Here is a 9,467-nt window from a genome sequence, read left to right as displayed (position 1 = left end):
TACATTATAAAAGAAATATATATATAGAATTTAAAAAGGAAAAAAATGAAAAATGATATGAAATTCATAAAATATATGTATAAGTACGTATGCATATAAAACTAAGAAAAATAAAGTAATAATAAAATATATAAGACACGTTTATATATTTTAAAGCCTTTTAAAGTATGTACATATATATATATTAACATACATATGCGTATATACATATAGGCATAATAATATTAATATTTAATATAATATTAAATAATACTAATAATAATACAGTAATAATAACAATCTAACAGTATTTATAAAAAAAAAACCTTAAAATGACAAATGAAGGATTAATATTAAAAATAAATAGAATTTAAAGGCTAAATTCAAAAATTGAAAATGTGAAAAGGAGCAAATTAAAACGCGCGTAACATGAGGAAGACCTAAAAAGAAATTTACCCAAACCTCCTAAACACTGCACAGCAACGAGGACCGGATTGAAACAATATTAAAATATGCAGCAAAATTTAAAAGAAATAATAAATTTAATTTAAACAACCTCAAAAAGAAAAGGACCAATCGCGCAAATGGCCCCTTTTGAACCCTTATAAAATCCCATTTCAAAACCCTTTCTCTGCCATTTTAGTATTTGCCGCAGCCTCCCTCCCACCATTTCAGACCCATTTTTGACCGGCCACAACGACGACGACGGCGTCACGACGGCGCGCTACCACCGGTAAGAACCCTTTTCCTTCTTCTTTGCTTCGTTTTCGTTTTCAAAACAAGGGAAAAAAATAAAAGGAACAAAACAGTGAAAAGAAAAGAAAAATGGAGTCGACTAATTACCTTCCAAATAGTTTTTTTGATTTTTTTTTGTTTGTATTTCAGTCTTTCACTACAACAATTGTCTAACCCCCATTACAAATTGAAATCAGCCTTTTATATCCGAGCCGCACCCCCAAAAAAATAATAATCCTCCTAAAAATAAAAAATATATATAAATAAAACTACCTCCTCTTATTTGCTGCCTCTACTGCCATTTTGATCAATTTTTCGCAGGTATGGAGATCGTGGAAGACGTGCGAGCAATGTCATGGGATGATGAACAGTTGCTGAACGTGGGTGGTTGCGGCGCCGAGACCATTAGCCTCCTAGGATTTCTGTGACTTTGAAAAATTTGGGCTGTATAGGGTTATTGGTTTGGGCTTTATTGGGCCTCATGTATTTGGTTTGTATTTGGCCAAATGTGGGCTGTAAACAGTTTTGGGCCCCAGACAATAATTGGGTATTACAGTTATTTCATAGTATAAGTAGTTTATTCATTTGTTTTAATTTACATGATTTAAAATATGCTTAAATAAATGAATCAATAGGCTGTTGAATTCTATTATAGGTACTTACTAAGCTCTATGAGCTTAATGTGTTATTTGATAACGAGCAAGTAAAAAGATAAAGTTTAGAAGATTTGGGGATTTTAGCTTCAGCTTGGATTACATCACTCCTCAAGCTTCAAGTTCAACCCTTTTGGTATATATATTTTGGACCTTAATTTGGCATGTACTTAGGATTATTAGTAATAATGTGAATTGTAACACCCTATACCCTAACCCGATCGCCAGGTCCATGTAAAGAATGTCACAACCCAGCCGAATATCCTAACAAAATTTTTAATCAAATTTAATTATGTACTTGGACAACTTTTAAATTTCAAATTTTAACTTCTATTAAAGTTAATATCTTACAATTGTTAAAATTTCTCACAACCTTGATACTTTAATAAATCCTAACAAATATTTACAAATTTAAATTTTAAGACTCTAATACTGACATGTTCAACTTATTCCCTAAGGCATGGCCTCTAAGGGTGCCCCTGTATATAATAGCTACCATGCCTTTCCTTTGTTCATTGTAAGTTCAAATGAACAAAGTGAGTTTCTATACTTCATGAAGATTTCTGAAAAATTTGGAAACATAAAATCTTAAGTACAAATGAAAAACTCCCTGAAACTCGTAAGAAGGTATGTAGCTTCTCTGACGCAGCCATTGGTATTGATTCCTTCGAACAAGCTAACAGAGGCATACCACCAACCAATACTATCTTCAAACAAGGCTTTCTTATGGGTCATAACCATATCTGATGTTATCTCAAGCTTCCCTTAAGCTCGGTAGGATATGCCTCATCACAAATTTACTGTAGATACAAATACAGGTCGAGCAACCCTTCTAACATTTTGATCGGGACCCTGTCATAACTGCGAACACCTACCTTGATCCCTTTAGTTCACCGTAATTTCCATATAGATTTGTTACCCTACTTCAGCGGAGAATAGCTTTTGAAATGACTTATGCCTAATCCCCCTTTTTAGGATGCAGACTCTTTCTATTTCCCTCATCTGTAGACTTATTAAGATATTTGGCTTAATGAATCAGCACCTTGGAATGACGAAAATGTGCAAGTGTACACAATCGCAACAAGTAATAAAGTGACAAGTAAATATCGAGTTATCGTACCCATAAGGACTGTGAAACAAAAATATTTATGAAATGTAAAGCAAACACTTTGGTGATGGGAAAAATATGTTGTTTTGAAGAAGTGATTTAAAAACTAAAAATTAACTAAGTAATAAAACTAAAAAGTAAAAATTCCAATGCACGATTTCAAAAAGATGAATTTTAAGCAATATGACATAATTATGTTAGATCGATTACATTCGTTAACTTAGAATTACTAAACCCATGTTCATGTTGTTATGAATATTTTCACAGCAACTTGGTAATTTGTTAACTACTGCACATACATGCTTACTAAATTAACCAATCTCTTGAACATTTCTCACTGTGAATTCAAATAATTAGTCAATCTTCATAAGCACATACAAGATTAAGTGAGGTAACAGTATATTTCTATATTGAAACAGTTTAATCACAATAATCTTGCAAGTTATGCAGGGCTAATGTACCGTTTAATACCGTCGCTAATTTAACCTCAACTACCTTAGAAGATTAAACATGTAGCAATTAAATATTGTGTGAATTAATTACAATTTCAAAAATTTTAATAATTAATTAATTCGTTACTTTACATTTTATAATGCAAGTATAACATAAGCATGATTTTATTTAATTGAACAACTTACCAAGGCCTACAACAACACAAACATGATTTAATAATTTAAGTGGATAGAATACAATCAATCTAATATGACTAAAATTTAATCCATTTTAATTAGAACAAGAACAAAAACACAATAATTATTCATATTCATGATCACAACATAAACAACAAATTTAAAGAGAAGGGAACGAAGAAGCAAATCCAGGATTTTCTAAATCCAGACTAGTGCGCTCCTCTTCTTCCCTGCTCATTGTGTTGAACTGAGGCCTCCACGAACAATAGAATGCTACTATTTGAACTGAGGCCTCCATGAACAATAGAATGCTACTATTCCAAGGTGGATGAAAGCTCTTTTTCAAGAGAGAAATCGGCAACGGAATGAACAAGAAAAAGGGAAAACAAAAAAGGGAAATGAAGAGAGAAAGTGAGTGAAAGAGAGAGATATGTGTGGGAATGAATGGTGTGTTGAATGAGAAGAGAAGAGGGGTATTTATATGTGTGAATGGTTACTAAATATAGTAAATAAATTTCAGCCATCACTCTCCCTTGGTCGGCCATACATGGTTCAATGTTTGAATGTTTCAACTTTGCTATATTTAGCTTGGGGCAAAAAGATAAAGACACAGAAAGTGGAGGGGTTTGAATAGCATTTAGGAGAAGCCCAAGGACTATTTTGAAAGTAGGAAAATTAGCTAAAATCAGCTGATTGGATCGGCCATAAGGATGGTTTTGGGCTGCCAATTTGCTTGGTCGATCAGTCTTCTATACTTAGCATACTAGGCCACTTTCACATTCAGGCTTTTTATTAATTGTTAACCAAATTAATTTTGGAGAAAAATTAAATATAAAGTAAATAAAATAATCATTATTTGGACCATCCTTGGCTGGAAAAATAATTAGCCTTTCTCTTGGTGCACTTGATGCAAAAATTACCCCAACGGCTTAAGCCTTCTGAGGTGTTTACCGAGCCAATTTTTACCTTTTGTGCAAAACTGCTGAAAATAAATCAAATTTGTGAAAAATTATTATAAAAATAATTAAAATTAAACATGCTAATGATTTAAGTGAAAATTAATTATTTTATAATTAAAGTATGAATTTCGACAAAATATACTACAAAACTACACAAATTAGAGCTCAAAAGGTGCTGAAAAAGTCTATATATTTTTGTGTTTCCACACCCCTACACTTAATTCATTGCTTGTCTTGAGTAATGCAGAGATTAGAAAAACAAATTGATTGAAGTTACCTTTCAAAAATATATTTAAAATACATTTCCCCTACAACTATGAGTTTGGTGTAATTATGCTCAAGAACAAGAACTTTGAAATTATGCAGTTCAAGTATACATATTGTTTGAATTATTCTCAATCGTTATCATGATAGCAAGAATAGACTAAATGCTTTCTCAATAAAGATATGCTAATTCTTACCAATTAATTTTTATTCCCTTATTGAAGACTAAACTGCAATCACTAAGTTTAACTTATGTTTTTATATGTTGAACTTAGCAATTTCTTTCCACTAATTTAGGCGGCAAAGAAATCTGAACCGAAAGGTCTTTTAAATAGATTGTAACGTGGTTGGGATAGGGGTAGGTAAAATATAGATAAATTTAAGCTAAAAACCCTAGACTCAGCTTGCATTGGACCTTCAAAATAAGTACCTTCAATACACCAACTCATTTTGCTTTCACATGCTCTTTTGTGCATCTATTTCTTTTGAGTACATATGCTCTCTTTTTTTACGAGCATTTTACTGTATGTACTACAATTTTTTTGAGCATTTGATACTTCTATTCAACTCCGCTAAACTTATTTTTAGAGAATATCCTGGATAGATTGAGTCTAGTGTGTAACACCCATATCCCGATTACGTTGCCAGGATAGGATACTGAATGTTACTAGTCAAGTTGGAACAGTTAATACGATTTAAATTTAATAATAAATTCAATTCCATAATTACAAGTAATATTCATTATAAAGGATATTATTTGTTTTGGGTCTTAAATCAAGCTTTCGAAGCTCCAAAAATAAGTTACAAAGATTCAGGGACCAAATTGGATAAATTAGAAATTTCATAAAAATTAAAAAAAATTCAAGTCAGGGGTCAGCCGTGTGTCCAGGGCGTGTGATAGTGTCCAACCCGTGTGGTTCCAAACATGATTGTGTGGTTACCTACACGCCTATGTGCGACCTCACATGCTTGTGCGATGGACTGTGTAACTTTCTGATTTGGATCACACGGTTGTGTCACAGGCTGTGTGTCTACCCATGTGAGAACTGCACCTATACTGTTTAAAAACACGCTCTAGGCACACGCCTGTGTGGGTTGCCCGTGTGCTTCACACAACCATGGAGCCCAAAAATGACCCATTCCAAGCACAAGTTTCATTCATTTTCTTAGGTACATAAAACATTTCTAACATACAACTTTATAGGTCATTAGACACACCTAGTGGCATCCAAAACATATAATAGAATCAATTCAAATGCCTAACCAATGTGCCATCATTGACACCTCAATGCTTCATGACAGAACACTTCCATACTAACATATACAAAGCACAAATACATAATGATTTTTACTCCTATTTCATCACTTTCCACAATTCAATATAGGGTCATTGATTTAACTTAATAATTTATTTCAACTTAAGCAAACAAGCATACTTTCTTAGTTATTCAACCTCTGAACACAAATTTAAAGATATCAGTTGCACAACTAGGGTTGAATATCACACACAAAAGAGATCTAGTACATGCTATATATATCAAACTAAAACAAATTCTACCAAAGATCTCCTGGATAGTGTGATCTCTTGTGTTGATTTGATCCTCTAAGCCTTCAAAATGTAATCTACAAAATGAGACAAATTCAGGTAAGCTTGAATAAAGCTTAGTAAGTTCATTTGTATATATTGATAAACCTTTCCAATTAAACATAATAATCAATTAAAATTAAATGTTGAAATTCCATTAAACACAACCTTTATCAATAATTAACAATCGGTACAGTAGTTTAGTATATTCAGTGAATAATGCTCGTTTGAGCTTTATCCAATATATCAGTAGATTCCGCTCGACTGAGCTTCTTCAACATATCAGTGGATAGTTCCTTGATATTTATTTAGTATATTAATAGATTCTTTTGCTCTCTAGAGCATTCTTTTCAATAAATTCAATAGGTATGGCTTAAGAGCGCATACGTTTCAGTAGATTAAGTAGGTATGACTTGTCTGAGCACCAATCAATATATTAGTGGGTAACGCTCACTGATCTCATTCGGTATATAATATAACATTCAATAACAGTATATTAACAAGAGTATAAGGATTATTAGAATCATAATTAAATGCATGAACTTATAGGATTAATTTGCAATAACGACTCATACTATCTCAATCAATGATCAATGTCATTTCAGTTTCTTATTTCCATTTCAAATTACAAAAATCAATATTATGCAATTAAGTTCATATAATACATTTAAAAATGTACAAAAATTAAACCGTACAAACTTATCTGACTAAATTGCAGTAATGACAAATGTATAAGGACTATTCGGTAATTTCTCTTTCCCTCGATTATCCACTCGTTCCTGATCTAAAATAATATTTTCATTCAATTAACTAATTCCAATAGTAAAATTAACTCATTTTATGCAATTAAGTCTTTTTTGGCGTTTGTACAAAATTGCCCCAACATTTTAATTTTATTCAATTTAGTCCCTAAGCCCTAATCATGCAAATTAACCATTTTTATTTAAAAAAATCCATGGTCGAATATTCAATGACCTCAATACAGCCCATATTTGCAATTATTTCTCATCAAGTCCTTGTAACTTTATCATTTTAACAATTTAGTTCTTAAACCTTAAATCATTAAAAACTACTTTACAAAATAGTCCTATCTAACAGCTAAAATCAATATTCTTTCATAAAGTTTCAAGAATAACACAAAATGAGCAATGGAAAAATCAAAAAAATTTAATAGTTTCACAAATTGGTCCTTGGGTTAGCTAGAGTAAGCTAATAGGAGGTCACAGACATAAAAATTACTAAAAACGGACGAAATTTCACTTACTTATTAAGGATCCAAAGTTGGCCGAATGCAGTACTCTTCTTACTCTAGGGTTTTGGCTTTCATTTGTGAAGAAGAAGATGAAATAAAATTATTTTTTTAACTTATTTATCTATTACATTTAACTTAATTCCTAATTTACCAAATTGTCCTTTTAATTACTCATTAATTTCAACATTTTAAAGCCTAATACCGTCCACTCTCTCTTCTAATGGTCTATTCACATATAGGGCTCTTTCCTTTCCTTCCCATTATCATTTGATGCCTTTAATCTATGAAATTCCACTTTTGCAGATTTTATGATTCAGTTTGTAACACCCCTTATCCAAGACCGTTGCCGGAATCGAGCATGAGGCGTTACCTGACTTAACTTACTAGTTCGGAGCATAAAAAAAGTTTCTTTTAAAATTAATTCACTCACATTCAATCAATATGTCCCTAAAACAACTCTCAAGACCCTAAAACATGCAACAAAAATATTTCGGGTCCCAACCAGGAACATTAAAATTTTTTCGATTACTTAAACAAATAAAAATAATTTATTTCACTATTCACAATAAAACTATCCACCTGCGCAATAGTCACTAAATTAATTATAACTCGAGTTACAAAACTTGAAATTTAGATCTGTAAATTTTTTCCAAAACTAGACTCATATACCTTCTCACAATAAAATTTTCAGAATTTTTGTATTGGCGGATTAGTACATTTTATTAGTTAAAGTCTCCCCTGTTTCACTGTTCGACAGTCCTGACCTCTCATCACTAAAAAATAATTATCTCATTTTATAGACTTTATATGGTGCTACCACTTCTTTCTACTGAAAAAAAAACTCAATAAGGAATCAAATCATATAAATTATAACTTCTAATTCTTTCTGTACAATTTTTAATTATTTTCTAAAGTCAGAATAGGGAACTTCAAAATCCATTCTGACCTTGTCTCACTAAAATTCAAATATCTCAGAATATAAAATTCTTTTACCCACACCGTTATTTTTCTATGAAAATAGACTAGATAAGCTTTAATTATATATATATCATTCATTCTCTAATTTATTTTATACTATCCTTGGTGATTTTTCAAAGTCACGTCACTGTTGCTGTCTGAAATCTATTTCATTGCAAATTTTGACTTTTTCACAATTTCTAGGTATAAACTATCACCTCGGCATACATAATACCAAACATATTCTTACTTGGCCATTTTAATAGCTAAACATTATCACATATTTACACATCATCCTTTAGCATTATCATAAGTACATACATTTAAAATGACTAAGTCCCTATACATGCCATAGTTCAACATTGATCATCATAAAATACTGAGTTGTTGTGGTTGATAGTGTGGACTGTCTCCGACGTCTTTAAGATCCCTGAAGTAGCTTTGCAATGCTATAAAAGAAAGAAAAAATAAAAGAAGTAAGCATACAACTTAGTAAGTTTACAAGTAAATAAATAACAACACTTAACACAAATAATTATACTCAAGTAACATGATCCTTAATTTCCTCTTTACTTAATCTCTTACTCATTCTCTTGCTTGTTTACTTAGATAACTCATGATTATAACTTACTCTTCTCTTACTGAAATGTTGGTTCTCAATTGATAACATAATATGTTCTTAACTTTTATAACTCACCTGAATTTGCTATTTATGCTTTTACCTGAACTTTCATGGAACATAATTTTTTTAGTAGCCCGTTGAGCCACATTGGAATAATAAGGATACTTGGGTCTCTTTTCTGATAATAACATGCCAAAGACATGTCCCAGACATGGTCTTAGATGGGATGTTTCTTTGATTGCCAATTCCATATCCCAGATATTGTCTAACATGGGAGTTCTCATATCGGTGCCCATGCCATCTCCCAAACATGGTCTTACGAGGGACCTCTCATCTCGGTGCCAACGCCATGTCCCAGACATGGTCTTATATGGGACCTCTCATAATCTCAATGATGCCAATGTCATGTCCCAAACATGGTCTTACATGGGATCTCTTTACCCAAATGTCATGACATTTGTATCCGATACATTCCAAAAGTTTCAACGGGACTTTTTAATACTAATTCTCTATCGTCTCATACTTGAGTCAACATCAAATAAATTCATTAAATAAATATATAATTGATGGAAAATAACAAAATTAATAATAATTATTGAAATATTTTATTTATTTACCGTAAAATTACCTCGGTACAAAATATAGCCAAATCCACCCACTTAGTCTTCAACCTTATTCTTTCCTTTGTCTAACCTCAGGTTCCGTTCTTCTTGATTATGGAGCT

At 31.7% G+C, this 9,467-nt stretch overlaps 1 long non-coding RNA gene across 1 annotated transcript; it reads left to right on the top strand.

Annotated features, from left to right (window-relative positions):
- Nucleotides 1-374: 374 nt before the first annotated feature.
- LOC107892241 (uncharacterized) lies at nt 375-1,363 on the top strand. The gene is made up of 2 exons (XR_001682542.2): nt 375-712; nt 1,036-1,363. It is a non-coding gene; the product is annotated as an uncharacterized lncRNA (long non-coding RNA).
- The last annotated feature ends 8,104 nt before the right edge of the window (nt 1,364-9,467 follow it).

This window comes from Gossypium hirsutum, chromosome D09 (assembly GCF_007990345.1).
Source record: "Gossypium hirsutum isolate 1008001.06 chromosome D09, Gossypium_hirsutum_v2.1, whole genome shotgun sequence".
In the NCBI taxonomy this organism is placed as follows: domain Eukaryota; kingdom Viridiplantae; phylum Streptophyta; class Magnoliopsida; order Malvales; family Malvaceae; genus Gossypium; species Gossypium hirsutum.
Note: the sequence above shows the minus strand (reverse complement) of the source record. Positions and strands in the feature narration are given on the sequence as shown.